The 20,281-nt window shown below is 42.0% G+C and overlaps 1 pseudogene; it reads left to right on the top strand.

The window, feature by feature from the left end:
- The first annotated feature begins 7,116 nt into the window (after nt 1-7,116).
- Nucleotides 7,117-14,340, top strand: LOC106144386 (annotated as a pseudogene).
- Nucleotides 14,341-20,281: the final 5,941 nt, after the last annotated feature.

The raw sequence follows: 20,281 nt of genomic DNA, 5'->3' as shown, positions 1-20,281 counted from the left end.
CTAGTCTCCCACAAAGCCAGTTCATGCGGTAGGATCAAAACCCAGTGCCATTGTCCTTGGCTTCTCATCAGCCCTCATTGTCCGCCATGTTTAGAGAGTCCGGTTTTATCCCATGCTTATTCAGTCCCAGTCCAGCTGTGCTTGGTGAGCTCCCAATAGATCAGCCCCACTGTCACAATGGGTGGGTGCACCCCTCGTGGTCCTGACTTCCTTGCTTATGTTCTCCCTCCTTCTGCTCCTCATTGGGACCTTGGGAGCTCAGTCCTGTGGTCCAATGTGGGTCTCTGTCTCTATCTCCATCCATCGCCAAATGAAGCTTCTATGGTGATATGCAAGATATTCATCAGTATGGCTATAGGATAGGGTCATTTCAGGTTCCCTCTCCTCAGTTGCCCAAGGAACTAACTGGGGACATCTCCCTGGACACCTGCGAGCCCCTCTAGAGTGAAGCAGCATATTTTAAATGATAAATATCCCACAAGGGACTTCACTGTCTAGTCTTTGAGAATAATTAGTGTGCTTTGGGTTGTATGAGGATAGTTACATCATATTAGGTGAAGCTATGATATCAGTGTCTTTTTGTTTTAAGACATGTTCTCATAAATATCTATTTTACCTTATTTAAAAAGGGGATCAATGGCTATGTAGCTCAGAATGACCTTGACCTTCTTATCTTACAACATCCCAGATTCAATGATTACATCCATATACCGTCATGTCCAACTTCTGTGAGGTTGGGACTCAAACCCAGAGCTTCATACATGCTGGACAAGCACTCTACCCTTCGATTGCCTTTATTGAAAAGATATCGGATTTAAAAGGATGCGACGTGATGGTTGGTCTTGAATAGCCACTTGATGGGATTTAGAGTGACCTAAGAGACATGCCTCTGATTGTGTTTATGAGAATGCTTTCAGAGAAGATTAGCTAAGGGGTGAATATCCACCCTCAAATTGGGTGGCCCCTTCTAACAGGTGGCCCTATGAAGAAGGTTCCAGGAAAACCCGCCTTCCCTTCTTCCTGAGTGCATCTGTCATTCCTTTGTCATGCTCCACCTACATTAGACTCCAGCATCCTCATCCTTCCAATATGGTTTCAATAGAAAGACCATAGAAGCCCTGTGTCTTCAGTGCTGAGACATCCAACTTCATGGACTGAGTAACCATTGAGTTCTTTGCCTCCTAAGGTTACTGATGGCTGTTTATTAATACCCAGCGCCTGTCATACAAGTCATACAAGCCAGTCCAAATAAATCCTCTGTGTGTGTGCACATATGTGCATGTGTGTGCAGGTGCATGCATATGTGTGTGCATGCTTGCATGTGTTCTTGTGCATATGTGTCTGCATATACAGTCTTCTCATTCTGTTCTTCTAGGGAATCCTACCTAAAGCATCACATAAGTGTAAGTTTTATAGGAAAGTCTTTGTAAATTTGGTTCTTTTCAGATCCTTGCACACATCCATACTGAGAGAAACCCTACAAATGTAAATAATATAGAAAACCCTTTGTTCAATTTTATTCTGTACAAGTTCATCAACCAATAAGGTGATTAGGTCTTATCTTCAAAAAGCTTTAAGTCTAGCCTGCCCCTCAAAACCACAAGCTTCTTTCCCCAGCATCTCCATGGTATGCCTGTTATCAGGCCTTAGAAAGTCAATCATAGTTACAGACACATTCAAGCTACACATGGAAGAGGTGTTCCCATTAACTGTGTTAAATTCCCCTGAACTTGAGTGACTTAAAGACAGAGAATATATGACCCACACTTGCAAATCACATCTCTTTGTATTCATGCTCAACTGATGTTTAAAATGTCTAATATGAGCCAGGCAGGTGGTGGTGCACACCTCTAATCCCAGCACTCCGGAGGCAGAGGCAGGCGGATCTCTGTGAGTTCAAGGCCAACCTGGTCTACAGGAGCAAGTTCCAGGATAGGCTCCAAAGCTACAGAGAAATCCTATTTTGAAAAAACAAAAAAGAAAAATGTGTAATTTGAACTAATCTGTTGAACTGTGATATAAATACAGCCGTTGCTCTCTACCGAAATGACTCTCAAGAGGTGGGCCACTACCCCTTTGAGATTACATATAAGATATTTACTTTACAATTCATAACAGTAGCAAAACTTCCGTTATGAAGTAGCAACAAAGTAATTTTATGGTTGAAGGTCGCCACCACATAAGGAACTGTACGAAAGGGTCACAGCATTAGGAGGGCTGAGAGTCACCAAAGAGCAGAGGTTCCGTTCAGATCTCAGTGCCTGCTTCACTTCCCACTTTTCAGACGGTCCAACTTCCTCAGGAGTTTTCTAGACCACACAGAAGAATTTCAACCAAAACCTGGGTTCTGACATTGGCGTGGAATCCAAAGGGTCCTGAAAATAAATATGTCACTGGAACTTGGATTCATTGGGGATTTTCAGGTTACTTCCCATGCAGTCAATGAGTGTCATCTCTTGCTTACTCAATAAAAGTCAAGTATTAGAAAAAGAGCAAGGCCCTATGGGTACAAAGGAAAACCCAGCCTGGACGATGGAATTTTCTGTAAGTGTACCACACTCCATGCTCATCCATTCCTCAGCTGAGGGGCATCTATGTTGTTTCCAGGTTCTGGATATTACAAATGAAGCTGCTATGAACATAGTTGAGCAAGTGTCCTTATGGCATGGTTGAGCATCATTTGGGCTTATGCTCAAGAGTGGTGTAGCTGGGTCTTGTGGTAAACTGATTTCCCATTTTCTGAGAAACTACCACACTGATTTCCAAAGTAGCTGTACAAGTTTGCACCACCAGCAATGGAGGAGTGCTTCTCTTCCTCCGCATCCTCTCCAGCTTGATCTGTCACTTGTATTTTTGATCTTAGCCATTCTGACAGATATAAGATGGAATCTCAGAGTCATTTTGATTTGTATTTCCCTGATGGCTAAGGACATTGAACATCTACTGAAGTATTTCTTGGCCATTTGAGATTCTTCTGTTGAGAATTCTATGTTTAGATCTGCATCCCATTTTTAAATGAATTGTGACCAGGCAAGACTTCAAGTGGATGGAGTAGGAAGCCAAGCCATCCACACAACCTTCGACCTATAGTCTGCCTATCCTATGAGATGTGCTGGAGTAAAAGTGGTCTAGAGATTGAGGGAGTGGCCAACCAATGACCTGACTAGCCTAAAACCTAGGCCAGGAGAGTAAGCCCACCCCTGACGCTGTCTGGAGCACCAGGACTCCTAGGCTGGATGACCCAGATCGTCCTAAACACGACTGGAGAGGGAAAGAAATGCCAGTGTAACGATGCCTAACAATAGTTTGCTATCCTCGTAGCTTGGTGCCTTGTCCTGTTATCATCAGAGTGGCTTCATCTGGCAGCTGATGGAAACAGATGGGGACCCACAGCCAAACCACAGCCATAGGCAGAGCTCAGGGAATCCTACAGAACAAAAGGGGCCAGAGAGGTCAAGGACACAAGAAAACTCACAGAATCAACTAACCTGGGTAGTGTAGGATGGTCTTCTTTCTATGTGTTGCTTTCATTGGTTGAATAAAGAAAACTGCCTTGGCCTTTTGATAGGGCAAAACTTAGATAGGCGTAGTAGACAGAACAGAATGCTGGGAGAAAAGAGGCAGAGACAGAGCGTCACCCACCATGAAGCTGCCAGGTCAAAATGCTGAATCTTTCCCCGTAAGCCACGAGCTCGTGGTGACATAAAGATTATTAAAAATGGGTTGAATCAAGATGTGAGAGTTAGCCAATAAGAGGATAGAACTAATGGGCCAGGCACTGTTTAAATGAATACAATTTCTGTGTTGTTATTTCAGGGTATAAGCTAGCCAGACGGCCAGGAGCCGGGCAGGAAGCGACCCGCCGTTCCTTTTACTACAGAGTGGTGCTCCAACGTGGTAACTAACTCCACATAAAACCTAAGAGGGCTTAAAAAGGAATTGTAGACATAAATATAGAGTTTAACACAGCTTTTTGCTGTTTGTGGGTGGCGTGCTGCAGAGATAATTTCCTGACTCAGCAGCCTTATAAAAAAGCCATGCCATTTTAAAACAAGGCTTCCTGGGCCCTGCCACTGGTGCAAACTCCCAGCTATGGAGCATTTGTGGGCCCGCTCAGGGTTGGGAATGAAGTAACTGAGACCATGCCCATGGCTCGGCTCTTCCTGCCTAGGTAGGCAATGGGATCAGGTCTACTAGAAAGTGGCAGTTTTGAAATACCAGTTTCTGGGCTGTGCCACCATCTCAATCTCTGTCTGGCTCCTGCAGAAGACAGAGCTTTTGAATGGAGCATGGGAGTAAAGTGCTACAGTTTGTTTGATGGCAACTAGGCTCGTTGTGTGCCTAATAGGGGGACATTGTGTGCTGCAGCTCAGAGGCACAAACAGCTCCACAGTGCTAGCAGTGCAATGTGCAAGACTCAGAGGCACAAGCAGCTCCGCCATGCTAGTGGTGCAGTGTGAACGAGCAGCTCTGCCATGTTGGACTGGGCAGGGCAAGCCCCCAGTACCTGTTTTTGACCTAGGAATGTCACAGCTTAGATTCTTAAGTGCTTAGCGATTTAAAAGCGCAAAGCAAAAAATGTTCCTGGACAGCAAAGAGTTACAGACAATGCAATAGGACAGATTCAGACATAAAGGACCTCTAAATGAGTTAGAGTGTTAGATAGACATGTGTAGGCTTGGGAGAGAGAAGAAAAAGAATATAGATAGTAAAGTTAATACTTTTAAAAAAAGGGTAAAGTCTTTAAAGAGACAGAGTACAGATACTCATAGATTAAAAGAAGTAAAGAAAAATAAGCCATGTAAAAATGGAAAATTCACAGAGAGCCTGGATTCTGTATACTGTACTTTCTTTGAAATTTTTTTTTTTGCCTCCAGAAGATCCTTTATTGTATAGGATTGTTTTTTTTTCCTTTTTTTTTAATTTATTTATTTATTAAGGATTTCTGCCTCCTCCCTGCCACTGCCTCCCATTTCCCTCCCCCTCCCCTGATCAAGTCCCTCTCCCTCATCAGCTTGAAGAGCAATCAGGGTTCCCTGACCTGTGGGAAGTCCAAGGACCGCCCACCTCCATCCAGGCTTAGTAAGTTGAGCATCCAAACTGCCTAGGCTCCCCCAAAGCCAGTATGTGCAGTAGGATCAAAAACCCATTGCCATTGTTCTTTGAATATTTTGACTGTGAAGGAGCTAAATGCAGAGAGACATTTCATCGCTAAGCTAATCCAGCTTGTATATTATAAAGGTATCTTGACTTCAGAAGTTGAGTCTAGGAAAATGATGCTTTGGAAAAAGAGTTTCTTCTTTTGTTTTCACAGAAGATGAGACCCTGTGGATTCCTTCTAGACCAATACGGTATGATAGACCACGCCCTCCTAAAAGGTTGCTGTAAACACCCTCAAAAAATTACTTTGCTCAACTACTGACTGAGAGGAACCTAGCACCATGAAAGACCTGAATAACAGCGCCCCCAAACAGCAGGATGCAGTTTGGAGAAAAATAACTGTGCCCATATTCCCAAATATTGTTTATAAATGTTTTTTTTTTACATTTAAAGGGGGAGATGATATGGATATGAATAATTTACATTGGTATAAATCTTGGTTTATTGATATAAATTTAAGGTCCATTGTGTTATATGTATATGTACTTCTGATATTGATTAAGGTATTGTGATTGTGTAGTTCATTTAAAAATGTAATGTATAATTAGGAAATATAGGTTGTTAATGGATAAACATCAATAATAGTCAAGCTTGTGGTCATGTTAGTTAGATTTTCTAGATATATAGAGATATATTTCAATTAAATATGCATTCTTCATATCTTTCAAAGACTACAGAATATGGCACTTAAATGTCTTAATAACTTAGGGATTTTCATGACAAAAAGACACATCTGCTCGTGGCAGCACCAGCTACTTCAAGAGGAAGATGGGCATTGAAGAGGCTCCTTATGGAGTTTGATAACCATTTGGGCAAGAAACTGCTCTTGCCTGGACTGTTGCATAAACTGGACACAAAGAACCCACAGAGAGAGGACTGATGAACTTGCCTAAAGGTGAGATGATCCTTTGAGGTTCCTGTTTCATGAAAGAGTCTGTGAGACATTCTGCAGGATATAAAAGAAAGTGACTGAACTGTCTTTGGAATTTCCTGCTTCATGAAAAAGTCTGCTGGATACTATAGGCCGGAAGGCCAAAGATGGATGCCCCAATGGTACAGAAGAACTTTGGGTGACTGTCCGGGCAGCGAGATGTCTCTGTCATTTCTAGAATTTTGGAAGCTGTTTGCTTCTTGTTTATTTAGGTAATATTATATCCTTCTGGAGTCTTTGATGGAGTTGAAGAATGGTTATAGTTATGATAAAAGATAAAATAGATATAAATATTGTAACTGTAATTCTTGCTTGATAACTGTTTTGTTATATGTAATTTTACTGTTAAAGTGAAAGCCTTTCTTTTTTGTTTAAACAGAAAAGGGGGAAATGGTGTAAGAAGGTCTTCTTTCTTTGTGTTGCTCTCATTGGTTGGATAAAGAAAACTGCCTTGGCCTTTTGATAGGGCAAAACTTAGATAGGCATAGTAGACAGAACAGAATGCTGGGAGAAAGGGGGTAGAGACAGAGAGCCGCCCACCATGAAGCTACCCGGTCAGACATGCTGAATTTTTCCTGGTAACTCAAGAAAAGATTATTAAAAATGAGTTGAATCAAGATGTGAGAGTCAGCCAATAAGAGGTTGGAACTAGTGGGCTAGGCAGTGTTTAAATGAATACAATTTGTATTCTGGGTATAAGCTAGCCAGACGGCTCCTGGCGGGAAGGCGCCCTCCATTTCTTTTACAACACCTCTGGGCTCATAGGGATTCACAGAGACTGAACCGACAACCAGGAAGCCTGCATGGGACTGAGCTAGGCACGCTGCATACATATTACAGCTGCGTCCTTAGAGGATGCCTAACAGTGGTAACAGAGGGTGTCTCTGACTCCTTTACTGACCTTTGGGACCCTACTCCTCACACTGGGTACCCTTAATACATGGGGAGGTACTTAGCTGCAGCAGAGATGTAAAATAAATAAATTATTTTTTTAAAAAAGAAAAGAATGGTTTTAATGACTGTTTATGACGAAGATTCTTCAGCTTCGTCATTCAGTATCGTTTCTAACTTTGAAGCTAGGTCGTTGCAATGAGGAGCTAGCTACCTGGGGAAGTATGGAAGTGTCGAGTAAGCCAGGAAAAACAGAAACGTTTGTTAATAACTTTAAGTGTCTGACATCTGGAGCCATGGCTAGCTGCACATCTTCCAGGGAAACGCGATTTCTGCCTGTAAATGTGACACCAAACACTCAAACTGGGACACTAATCCAAACCCCGCGGGGCTCCCAGGCTGCTGACGTCAACAAGAAAAGTGACAGGTTAACAGCCAATCAGGCCGCTCTTAGTGCAGAAGTGGGCTGGACCAGACCCGGGCCTGAGGTTCGTGGCTGTGGGCAGGTCCTGGAGTTCTGCCGGTGCCGTGGCGGTCCGGCTTGAGTTCCTGGGCTTTCCGGACCTGGGTGGCCGGTTAAGATCCTTGCGGCTTCTGATGCTGCAGACTGGGCCGCTGGAACTCCGCATCGCCACTGCGGGTTACGCTGAGCATAGAGAAGGGAGGCGGCAGCTGGAGATCTTTGGAAGGCACAGGTCCTGCCCTCCTTACCCAACCCACTAGCCCACCACCCAGTGGACCTGCTTAGGTCTTCGCCGGCCTTCGGGATCCCGGTTACCTCCAGGCTCCGCCCTCCCTCTCTCGCGGCTGGGTGCTCCATTCTAACGTCGTCAGATGAGCTGGGTGCTCCATTCTAACGTCGTCAGATGAGCTGGGTGCTACGTTCTAACGTCGTCAGATGACTTGTCATCTACAAAGATCATGCTGGAGAACCGGGCTAACCAGAAGAGCTTCATAAAGAAAATTAAGTTTACAGTTTTGTGTTGGGCCACATAGCTGAATATAGCTGTTCTCAGCTGCAAATTGAGCACGCATGAAAGGTTAATAATTTTAAGACTTGATTAAGTAATTTATGTGTGAGAAAGAGCATTAAAGCAGATTTTTCTGTTGGAGAACTATTTCTATTTATCCCCAGATCTTTGACAGCTCCCCATGGCTACATCTTTTTGAGGCCATATGTAAAAATAACATGCTTCTACAACTTTTCATGATTTATCATTTCTGTTTCTTTGCCTCAGTTTGCTACAGCCAGTATCTTCCAATTTTTCAACTGCTGTTTTTGGTTCTAATGTTTCTCTTTGTGGTTTTGATATCAAAGTGTGCACACACACATACTACCTTAGATGAAAATATTATATCAAAGTGTGCACGCACACAACTACCTTAGATGAAAATATTAACAACTCCACTATCAGCTACCATCTACATTCATATTTAATTCTCATAAATTTAACAAATACTGAAGAATTGTTCTTGGTACTGAGAATACAATGTAACCAAAATAAACCATCTCTGTAATTTAAATTTATCGTGGCATTAGGAATATTATGATAAAAACAAAATATGCTTGGTCAATCTCTGGTGTGAGAATTAAGGCAAACAAACTTGTGGTAAGTGATGTCAACAGTAGGATCCTGGGAAGAGTCCCAGTTAAAACAGCACGACCCCAAAGACGGTCACATGAGTAGACGAGGGTCGAGGATCCCGCCAATGGGGCTTGCAATGAACCATGCGGGACTTCGGTATTTGCAGAACTGGATCTTAGGATTCCAGATCCCAGGGTCTGGTGGTGGGAGTGGAGCAGGGAAACGGTGGGAAGGAAAGACCTGCTGGTGGCCTGGATCCAAGCCCTACAGATTTTCTGTCCTGGCTCCTCCAAAATGCCCTTCTGCAAGAATCAACACTGAGTTCTTCCTCTCTGATTTTGAATTTGTCTCATATCCTGAGCTGGAGAAGACAGGTGGTTTTCCCAAAGTAGAATAATAGGAACCTGGCACAAACACCTGCAAAATGAGAACAATGGTTTCTATCCTGGAAATTGTGGTGAGATAAACATTATCCATGAAAAGTACATAGAGCCATACCTGGCACATAGTAGATATTCAAGAGTGTTTCCTATAATTTCTTATATCTCCTAATAAACTGTAAGAGCATTTGGGGTCTAGGAAGTGTTTCCTAACCCTGATGTAATCACTTGGCAGGCATGTATTCAGCAGTTCTTTGCCTGGTAGACACTATTAGATCCTGGAGATATAGCAGTATTTAAAGCCAATGTGAAGCCTCCCTTTACATGGCCTGTTCAGGAGCACAACTTACAATGTGAGTTAACAAATATACCAAGAAAGCCTGCCACTGACCGCTCACGCTCCATACACATGTGTGGCCTGGGCAAAGTCATCTGTATACATCTATATCCTGAGGTGATTCTTGTTTTCCAAGGGGTGCTTTTCCCTCAGTTTCTAACATGCCTCACTGCCTGCTGAGGAGAGTGTCCCATTCTGTTGGTGAATGACGAGACGCAGGAGAGGCCATTAGTGAAAACGGGACACTGTGAAATGACATTTTACACTTGAATGTACAAGCTCTGAAAACCTGAGTAGACAGACAGAGCTCCTGTGCTTTTGCACCTTGAAGAACATAACTGTACACAAAAGGTGTCACAGAGAGAAGCTGACAGTATTTTGTGGCCTTCTTCTGAATGCAGGAATATCACATTTTCAACTAACTTGTCAAAGTCCAAGTGAGAATATGTTGATTTCTATAACATGATGGGAATGGTAGGGTAGAATAAATTCAGAAGAGTCAGAATTGAACAAACAAAGAAGAATTCTCTAAATCCACTGTCTTAACCATCCCTGCCCTTCCTGTGCCTTCTGTGCTGCCCCATGATAGTTTGGGTGGTGGCCAGTGTTATCAATGGCGGCCAATGAAGGTTCTAAACCAAGTGTATTTTTATCAATCTTTAGTTTTGTTATGGGGGCAGAGCTTACTGTTGTTACCTTTTCCTCTTATTTTCTCTTTTTTCTTTTATTCTTTGCAGTCTTCATTTCTGTTCTGGGATTGTTATTAGATGGAACCATAGGTCCTGCAGCATTAGTAGAAGCTTTTGTGGAAGAAATGAGCTATCCTATCTGTATGCCCTTCCTCAGGGAGCCTGTGGGCATCAACTGTGGCCACACTTTCTGCCAAAGCTGTCTCTCTGGAAGCTCTCGGGAGAGTCCCAGGACTTGGACCACACCTGTCCCCTTTGTCAAGCTCCTATGCAGCCAAGGAAACTATGTCCCAATTGGCAACTGGCCAGTGTTGTAGATGAGGTCTGTTTACTAAGGTTCTGTATGGAAATGGGACTAAAGACTGATGTGTGTGATCTCCATTAGGAACCTCTGATGTGTTCTGCAAAGAGGCTGACGCGGTAACCTGCAAGGCCTGTCATCAGTCCCCAGAGCATTAAGCACACAGTGTTGTGCCCATAGAGGATGTTGCCTGGAAATATGAGGTAGAATAGAATCTGGCTACACAAGTCTTTTCTCTGCCCCTCATCTGGTCTTCTCTATATCAGAAGTCTATCTTGGAGAGCTGATCCCCTTTCCCCTGGTGGCTACAAATCATTGCATCTAATATTTTGAGCTATATCTTTTCATGGCCATCTTTGATTTTCTTCTCTCCCATTTCCTCTGCATCCCATCTCAAGCCTTATCTTGGGGATGCCTAACCAGAGGATGAGTTTAGTGTTGAGAACTTGAAGCAAACCCTTGGTTTCCATTGGTTTCTACGTGACTTGAATGAGTTTACATAATGACAGCTATTTAGTAGTTAAGAACCTGCTAACTTCCCCCTACTAGGGCCACATGAGTTACTTGACATTAGCTGAATCATTTTAACCTCTTCATTTTATAAATTCAACTCAGGCTTAGTAATTTTGGATCATGACACATTATTTTGGAACTGGAAAGGACTGCAAATGAATCCCTTAAGATTGATTCTCCAATGGCCAGGCATGCTGATGTGCTAAACATGCATTAATACTCACAGGATCCATATTATCAGGTCTTTCTGACTTCAGTTTTGTTGAAATAAGAGCGGCAGGGCTGCGTCCCCCTGCGTCCCCAGCACCCTGCCGCCCACATGGCTAGCTTAGCTTATGCCCCAAAATAATTACACGGAAACTGTATTCTTTTAATCACTGCCTGACCCATTAGTTTCAGCCTCTTATTGGCTAGCTCTTACATATTGATCTAACCCATTTCTATTATTCTGTGTAGTCCACAAGCTGGCTTACCAAGAATGATCTTAACCTGCGTCTGTCTGGCGTGGGAGAACCATGGCGACTCACTGACTCAGCTTCTTTCTCCCAGCATCCTGTTCTGTTTTCTCCGCCTACCTAAGGGTTGGCCTATGAAATGGGCCTAGGCAGTTTCTTTATTAATAAGAAATCATTCCCACATCACAGTTTAAATTAAAGACAGCTGAAAGGCTAGACTAGAGAGCTTGTTCTTTGCCAAGGGCTCCGTTTCCCACACTTGGGGATAAGACCTCTGTCACATGCCTTGTTGGTTTGTCCTAACCACTGTGATCAGCTTCTAGTCCCCACCATGCTCTTTCTCAGATGTACATGAGAAATAATCTTGTTCTATTTTAATTCTCTTTCTTCAAGTTAAGATTAAAATGTAAGGACATATGGCAAAACCTCTGAATAAACATTTTTCTCTATGGGACAAATATCTAAAACATTAAAAGTGTGGCTATTTCATTTCATTTTGAGAGTTTTAGGACTAGGAAATAATTTAACATTCTGACACAGAGGCTAAGATCTTGGCTAGTTCCCAGCCCTGTCATTTACTAACTTTGGATAGATCACTTTCTGAGCCTCAGTTTTATTTATAAAATGGTGATGACACCAACATCTGGGGACTGTACTTTTATTAGTCGTTTTTCTTGTTGTTGTCATCAAATCCCAGACAAGAAGCCACGGTAAGGGAGAAGAGGTTCATTTTGACTTAGGGTTCAAAGGGATACAGGGCATTGTGGTGGGAAAATCACAGTGACAGGAGCACATGACATCTGGTCACATGACATCTGTAGTTAGGAAGAATAGACAGGAAGTGAGACTAGGCCATAAGACCTCAAGGGCTGCCCCACAGTGATCCGCTTTTTCCATGCAGGCTAGACCTCCTAACGTTCCCTACAGCTTCCCACAGCCATCCCCAGCCGAGGATCGGGGCTTCAAACACATGGCCTGTAGAGGGTGCTTCACATCCAAATCCCAGCAGTATTACTGTGTTATAAATGCTTGAACCATGTCTGTACTTTATATTTTTTTATTTTATTTTTTCATGGTTTTATTTTTATTGTTTTTATTGAGTCATATATTTTTCTCCTCTCCCCTCTCTTCCTCCCTGCTGCCCTTCTGCCCTCTCCCGTGATCCCCACACTCCCAATTTACTCAAGAGATCTTGTCTTTTTCTGCTTCCCATGTAGATTAGATCCATGTATATCTCTCTTAGGCTCCTCTTTGATGTCTAGGTTCTCTGGGATTGTGATTTGTAGGCTGATTTTCTTTGCTTTATGTCTAAAAGCCTCTTATGCATAAGCACATATTATATTTGTATTTCTGGGTCTGAATTACCTCACTCAATATGATGTTTTCTAGATCCATCCATTTGCCCACAAATTTCAAGATGTCATTATTTTTTTCCCATTGTGTAGTACTCCATTGTGTAAAAGTACCACATCTTCTTTATTCATTTTTCAGTCAATGGGGCATTTAGGTTGTTATTAGGCTCTGGCTATGACAAATAATGCTGCTATGAACACAGTTGAGCACATGTGTTGTAGTACAATTGAGCATCCTTTGGGTATATACTCAATATGATATTGCTAAGTCTTGAGGTAAGTTGTTTCCTAATTTTATGAGAAATGGCCACACTGACATTCAAAGGGGATGTACCAGCTTGCATTCCCACCAGCATTGGAGGAGTGTTCCCGTTACCCCACAACCTCTCCAGCATAAGTTGTCATGAGTGTTTTTGATTTTGGCCATTCTTACAGGTGTAAGATGGAATCTCAGAGTTGTTTTGATTTGCATTTCTCTGATGGCTAAGGATGTTGAGCATTTCCTTAAGTGTCTTTCAGCCATTTTAGATTCATATTGAGAGTTCTCTGTTTAGGTCTGTACCCCATTCTTTTATTGGATTATTTGTTCTTTTGATGACCAATTTCTTGAGTTCTTTGTATATTTTGGAGATCAGCCCTCTGTCTGATGTGGACTTGGTAAAAATCTTTTCCCATTCTGTAGGCTGTCGTTTTGTCTCATTGACCGGGTCCTTTGCTTTGCAAAAGCTTCTCGGTTTCAGGAGGTCCCATTTATTAATTGTTTCTCTCAGTGTCTGTGCTGCTGGGGTTATATTTAGGAAGTGGTTCCCTGTGCCAATGTGTTCAAGTGTACTTCCTGCTTTCTCTTCTATTAGATTCAGTGTGGTTGGCTTTATGTTGAGGTCTTTAATCCATTTGGACTTGTGTTTTGTGCATGGTGATAGATGTGGATCTATTTTCATTCTTCTATATGTTGATATCCAGTTATGCCAGCACCATTTGTTGAATATGCTTTCTTTTTTCCATTTTATACTTTTTTAATTTTTGTCAAAAATCACATGTTCATAGGTTGTGGATTGATATCTGGGTCTTAGATTCAGTTCCTTTGGTCCTCCTGTTACTTTATAATTCCCTAACAGAAAACTTGCTGTTATCAGAGTGGAAGGCAGTAAATAAATGCTTTTGGCTTTCCCAGGAGAATCTTTATTCTCCTGGGAAAGCATCTTACTGTGTGTCCGAACTAAACAAGGAGCTTCCTAAATTCAGGTTCTCTTTTTCTAGGTATAGGGTAAGACTCAGAGTCTGCTATGTTTATGCTTCTGACTTTGGAGCACACTCTCAGCAGCAAGGTTCTGGGAAACAACAGGGAAAAAAGTAATGAGAATAAAAATAGCCATGAGCAGGGAAGTCGTAAGTTATTGTTTCCTAGCACACAGACACTTGGCAGCTATGCAAGTTAAGATGATTCTGAACCCAAAGAGTTTCCCTGGGTGTCACATGGGCAGTCTGTGCCTTCTGTGACTCACTTTTCTCTTCCATTTATCCAGCCTTTTGTCTGAGGAACATTGTCACACTCATGAGCTTCCTGTCTCTTGCAGTGTGAACTCCAGGAGGCTCTGGAATTTCTGAGGAAAGAACAAGACAAAGCCTGGAAGCTGGAAGTCAACGAGGAGGAACGAACTGCCAGCTGGAAGGCAGGTTATGCTGGAGAAAGGGACTCACGCCATCCTCCTCCTCCAGAGCTGACGGTGGAGACTTCCTCGTAGCTGTGAAGCAGAATGCGAGCCTTCGGCTTTCCCTTTACCTAACACTACATAGCTTCTCAAGTCCAGCTTGTGGTTGTGAGGTAGCACTTGCCTCTTGCCTCACATCTCCATGTATGGGGAAAACCAGTGCGCACACACATGAGCGCATGGGGGTGGGGCTTGTAGAGTGGTAGGCAGTCAAGAACAGCTTTTGTTTCACTTTGCCTAGTGACAGCAGAGCTGCTAAGACTTTGGTTATCTAAATAGTAGGAAACCACTTCTGAAATATATTTGAAACCAAGAGGCATGAAACTCTCTGAATTTTTGGTCAAGAGACAGTGCAATAAACATAAAAACATACAATAAACATAGAAACATCACCAAAAAGAAAAAATACCCAACAGTCTAGTTAACATCCTTAGTAACCATCAGTATAACCTCCAGCTCTTATTCTGAAATGGAAGGTAGTCCACATCTTATCATACCAAGATAATATGCTGTACCAGGATGGTGGGGCCTGCCTATAGACATGCCCTTGAGAGGCAGAGGAAGAGAGTTGCTACAACTTTAAGTCCTACATAGTCTACATAGTGAATGGCAGTCCAGTGGGGCTACATACTGGAACCCTGTTTCAAGAAAAAAGGAAGGAAGTACGCTAGATCCTATGATGGCTAATAAGAGTAGAACAGATTAAACGTCACTCATTCAAAAATGTGAAATCCAAAATGCTCCAAAATTCAAAATGTCTTATAATCAACATAGTACCAAAAGTAGAAGAAAGTTCACATAATGATAGGTCACATTCAGAATGCAATAACACTAAAATTATTTTATAAAATTACCTTCAGGCTATCTGTACAAGATATATGGGAAACATAAATGAAATTCATGTTCAGACTTAGATCTCACTGCCAAAATGTCTCTTTATGTATATATAGTCACAAGTCCAGGAAAATGCTAAGTCTGAAATACTCTGGTTCCACTCATTATATGTAAGAAAATACTCTACCTGTGTAAGGACAAAAACCAAGACCTTGAGGCTGTAAGGAGTCAGGAAGAGAGGAAGATTGGGTCCTTAGTCTTTGCCTCCGTGGCACCCAGTAAATGGTCATACCAAGTCATTTCCAGGGTGTGTGTGTTCCCACACATGCGTGTCCTCCATCCCACATGAACCTTACACCAAAAAGATCAGTGCTAATTACAGTCTTGGCACCACAGACACAGATGGAAACACAAAACTTCCAAGTTAGCCAGAACTACACAGGAAAACCCCATCTCAAAAAAGAACAAAACAAAACAACACCACCAAAAATCATAAATCCACCAACACAACACCCATTCTCTTAAGGGTTTCAGTTGTCCTACCATGATCTGACGCTGAGGTTTTGCCCATAGAGTTGGCATTAATGCCAAGATAGTTTTAAAATGCAATGAGGAACTCACTCTCTGTTCTTTTACAAAGTGGTTCCAAAACTAAGCCTTTTGTCTGATCATTTAATATTTTTCTGTTATCACCTGTTCTGAACAAAAGAGCCTTTCTTATACTATGTAAAACTCTGCTTCTAATTATGAAGCTTTAGAGTGTGTAAATATGGCTCTGATGTCATACAAAATATTGACACCAAAATGTAGTTGGATTAGGGATCATAGTAGATGTGGCAAGTGCACTCTGAGTAGGCTCTATTCCTGCCTCAGTACATTTTCTGACCACTCCCAGACCATTCCTCTCTCTTGGGACATGCACAGGTAGTTTGACCTAGGAAACTATGAAGTAGACCACGTTAAGTCCCCCACTCTTTCCTTAAGCCCAAAGAGCCTTAACATTGCATCATCGGAGGCCTTAGCCTGGCGTGGCCATATCACCCGACAAGAAAGGTGTTGACTTAATATTCAGATGCAGCCCAAGAAGTGTTTCTAATACTTCCTTTCAGCCCTCCATGAAAATGGCTTATTTGCCAAGCCTTGAGACTAGTTAGTTTGCGTAGGCTCTCAAGTCCCGTAACCCCTAATTAATAAAGGTTTTGCAGCCTAAGAGGTTGTCTCATCCTTATCATTGAGTCCTGACTCTTCTTAGCTCTCAAATCTCCTGAATGATTGAGTAGATCAGAATGGAGAAAGTCAGTGTTAGGGTCCCATGTGCAGGAAAAGACATCTTCTGTGTTACCGAAACACAGGATAAGCTGGGTCTCCATCCTCACCTCATGGTGTCCACTTGACTCCTGGAGAGATGACTGACTCCACACTGGTGCAGAATCTTCCAGAGTTTTCTAAAGACCCAATTTTCTAGGACTTGATATTTACATATGGTCTTTTTGAGAAAAAAATGAAAGACAAACCTTCAGAATAGTAAATGCTATATACTGAGACTGGCTGAACTACAGAACAAGTTCCATGTCACAGTCAAATAAAATTCATGTTTTATATAATCACATTGCTGACAGATGAGGTCACACTGAGGACTTCACAGTGGAATGAGAAGAATCATGAAAATGAAGCCTGGGTATCCCTGCAGCCGCTACAGATTTGGGGCTGCGCTTTGGGGCCTATGGATTTGAAGAAAACTGAAAGATCCAGAATGCCCACACCCATTCACCTCTGACCCAGAAGCTGCTCTCTATAAACTCACCTTTCACCTGAGGGTGTCCTTATGCCCTGCTCCACCTTCCTGTCTGCAGCACTGGAAACCTCATCTCTTCCCAGATTCTCACAGTGGTTTGGAGTTAGTGATAGTCCTCATTTCTTTTAAACATTTTTTACTTGGTTTTATTTGCGTTTCTTCTTAGTTGGTGGTGGTGGTGGTGGTGGTGGTGGTGGTGGTGGTGGTGTGTGTGTGTGTGTGTGTGTGTGTGTGTGTGTTTAGTCTTTTCAAAATAAAGAGCATTTGTTTTAATTGCTTCTTTAAAATATTTGAATATTTTCTTGAGAATATCAATAATGACTTCCATTAAAGATCTGTTGTGAATACAGTAACTTCTTAAGCATCATTTCCTGTATGCTTATTTTATGATTAGCTTGTTGGGCCACTCAAAACACATGCTATAAGATACAGAAATCTAAGGTGTAGAGGTTACACTCTCAAAACACGGAAACATGCTGCTTGTTGGGGTGAATTCTTTCAGAAAGCCTATGCCCAAATCTCCTGAGACACTTTTCCAGCCTCACACTGGTCCTTAATCCGTGAAGGTGCACGTGTCTGCAAGGTTCATCCCTGAAAAGTGACCTAGGCAAGTCATTTAACATCAATAAGTAAATCATAGGATGTGAAAGGATATTTTATTCCAAATAAAAGGATGAGGGATGCAGAATTTACTTGCTGTCCGGATGAAAGCAGTACTGCATGCATATTCACTTGAATACAGCATTGCAGCCTGGGACAACCTCATGGCCCTACCTAAGTGCCTCCGTCGACACCCAAAAACAATCTCACTCTGCTCTAGGGCATCTGTTTTCTCAAAGCAAGTCTTGGCCCCTAAAAATACATATTTACCAGTCCAGGGTTGTACTTACCTTTTCATTTCTCTGCTTTGGACACAAGTAACCCTATATACCTATTGTATAGGTATATAATATACATCTGCCATCCCTCGCATCCTTTCCAGAGGAAGTGCAGGTATCCATAATGCCTCCAGACCTGGCCGGCCACATTATACTTATATACTTGGATAGGGAAGTAGAATCCTCAGTTCTGACTAACCCTAACCTCGAGACTTTTTAAATTCAAATGCTTTCCTAATTCAGTTATCACATAATAGATTTCCTCTTGTAGAGTTCATTCTCTGGTTAAGAATGCCTCCTATTACACGTCTCACACCAAATAATATGTAGATTCACGAGAAGCAGTAACATCACAGGAACCACAGGAGATCAAAGACAATGGGGTTACTTTGAGTGTGGTCCTTTCCAAACACCTCCCACTGGGAGACTCCCTTTCCCATGAGATACTCTGGCATCTGTCTTCCTAGAACACCACTGCTCTTGGCCTCTGCCCAGCAGCCAAACACTGTGACTCCTCCAGAGACTGCCTCTCTTCTCTGCAGTCTCTTGGGCATTTCAGACTGAGAGGAGTCAGGAGCCTGGAGAGCAAAGGGTTTGTGTCTTCTTGTCTCCAGAGGATACTTAAACATTCGACTAATGATGCAGTATACATCTAAAAAAAAAAAATCAAATGGTCCAAGTTTCATTTTTTTCTCTTAGTATATTTTTTTCATTCATGTATTTGTTTACTTATCTATTTATTTATTGTGCATATGTATGTGGAGATGCCCATACCATGGTAAACATAGGAAGGTCAGATAGCAGCTCGAAGTAGTCATTCCTCTTCTTCCGTCATGTAGCTCCTGGGAACTGAACTCAGGTTGTCAGGTGTGGCAGCAAGTGCCTGTACCCACTGAGCCATTGTATCAGCCCTGGTGTTATACTAGCCCTGGTTACTTTTTTAATTCTTCAATACTCCAGAACCTCTAAGGCAGTAGTTCTCAACCTTCCTAATGCTGTAATCCTTTGATACAGTTCCCCATGTTGTGATGACCCCCAAATATAACATCATTTTTATTGCTACTTCATAATTATAATTTTGTTACTTTTATGAAACATGGTATAAATAGCTCATGTTTCCAATGGTCTTAGGTGACCCCTGTGAATGGGTCATTGAACCCCATAGAGGATGTGACCGAGGGATTGAGAAGCAGTGCTCCAGTGGGTGTTTTCTTGAGATTTCCACATTCGGTTTCTCAGTCCTCTGAAGGACCTGCTCTCATTATACCCACATTTCATCTCTGGACTTGAGATACAGAAAAATGCGGAAAGCTTCTAAGACCAAGGATGAAGTTGCAGATTCTAAATCAGAACATGCTTCACTGGTCTCATACGGTTTGCACATCTGTGTGATGCCATGAACGTGAGGGTCAAGAACTAAGCTTGGAGACCCGATTCCATTGTTTGTGAATTACCTAGTGGGATTGCTGCATCATCAGGTTATCCCTGCTTTTCATATTTCATAGATTACCCATCCCACTAACATAGGTTTACTGTTACAGTCTCCACTAACACTACAAAGAGATTTCAGTTTGTTCGCACTTTCTCCCAAAGTTGGTTTTTACATGGCAGGGGTGGTCTAGTTTGAGTTTCTGGATCACGCCTAGGGTCAAATGGATTACCTCACTGTAGTTTTATTTTTAATCTCTGTAATTATTAGTGACAAAGAGCATCTGTGCATATGTTAGCTGGTCACTTGTACATGTCCTTTACAGGAATATCGATTGCAGTTTGAGTACCTGATTTGTTGTTGTTGAATTATAGAATTTAATCATTTACTAAGTAAATAATTCTTATTAAATACCCAGTTCCAATATACCTTCTTCCATCCTGCATGGCGTCTCTGCACTGTGTTTTGTCTTTTGTTACACAAGATTAGTTCTGCTCCTTGTAGCTGCATCTACTTTTCGCTTTTGCTGACTACACTTTGGATATCATATCCAAGAAATCTTTACAATGTTAAATGTTTTCTCTAGTTTTATGATTTTCAGTCTTCCAATTAGTTCTTCATATTTTTCTGTTAATTTTTGCATACGGTGTAAGGTCTCATCTAATAGTTTTGCATTTGAAAGTCCAGTAGTGATAACACCATGAGCAACGTCAGATCTGTTAACCAAATATACCTCTGAGTTCAGGTCTGAGCTCCCTATTAATTATTTTTCCATCTTTACGTCAGTACTATACTGATTATATTTCCAATAGACTTAAAACTAATCAGAAGAGGTGGAAGACAGTTCATTCTAATCAAGGGAACAATTAACCAACCTGCTACTGCAGTTTTTCCTAGCACTTTGGATTTTAATATCAGATAATTAGTCTTATTAAGATTTTCAATTTCATTAAGAATCAAATACATGTGTCTCTGCCCTATGAAACTGTGTGGCTATCAGAAGGGAATTTCCTCCCAGATTCAGGATTGGTTTTTTTT

Source organism: Microtus ochrogaster, unplaced genomic scaffold (genome assembly GCF_000317375.1).
Source record: "Microtus ochrogaster isolate Prairie Vole_2 unplaced genomic scaffold, MicOch1.0 UNK41, whole genome shotgun sequence".
Classification (NCBI taxonomy): domain Eukaryota; kingdom Metazoa; phylum Chordata; class Mammalia; order Rodentia; family Cricetidae; genus Microtus; species Microtus ochrogaster.
The sequence above is the reverse complement of the archived record's forward strand: the minus strand, read 5'-3'. Positions and strand labels throughout refer to the sequence as shown.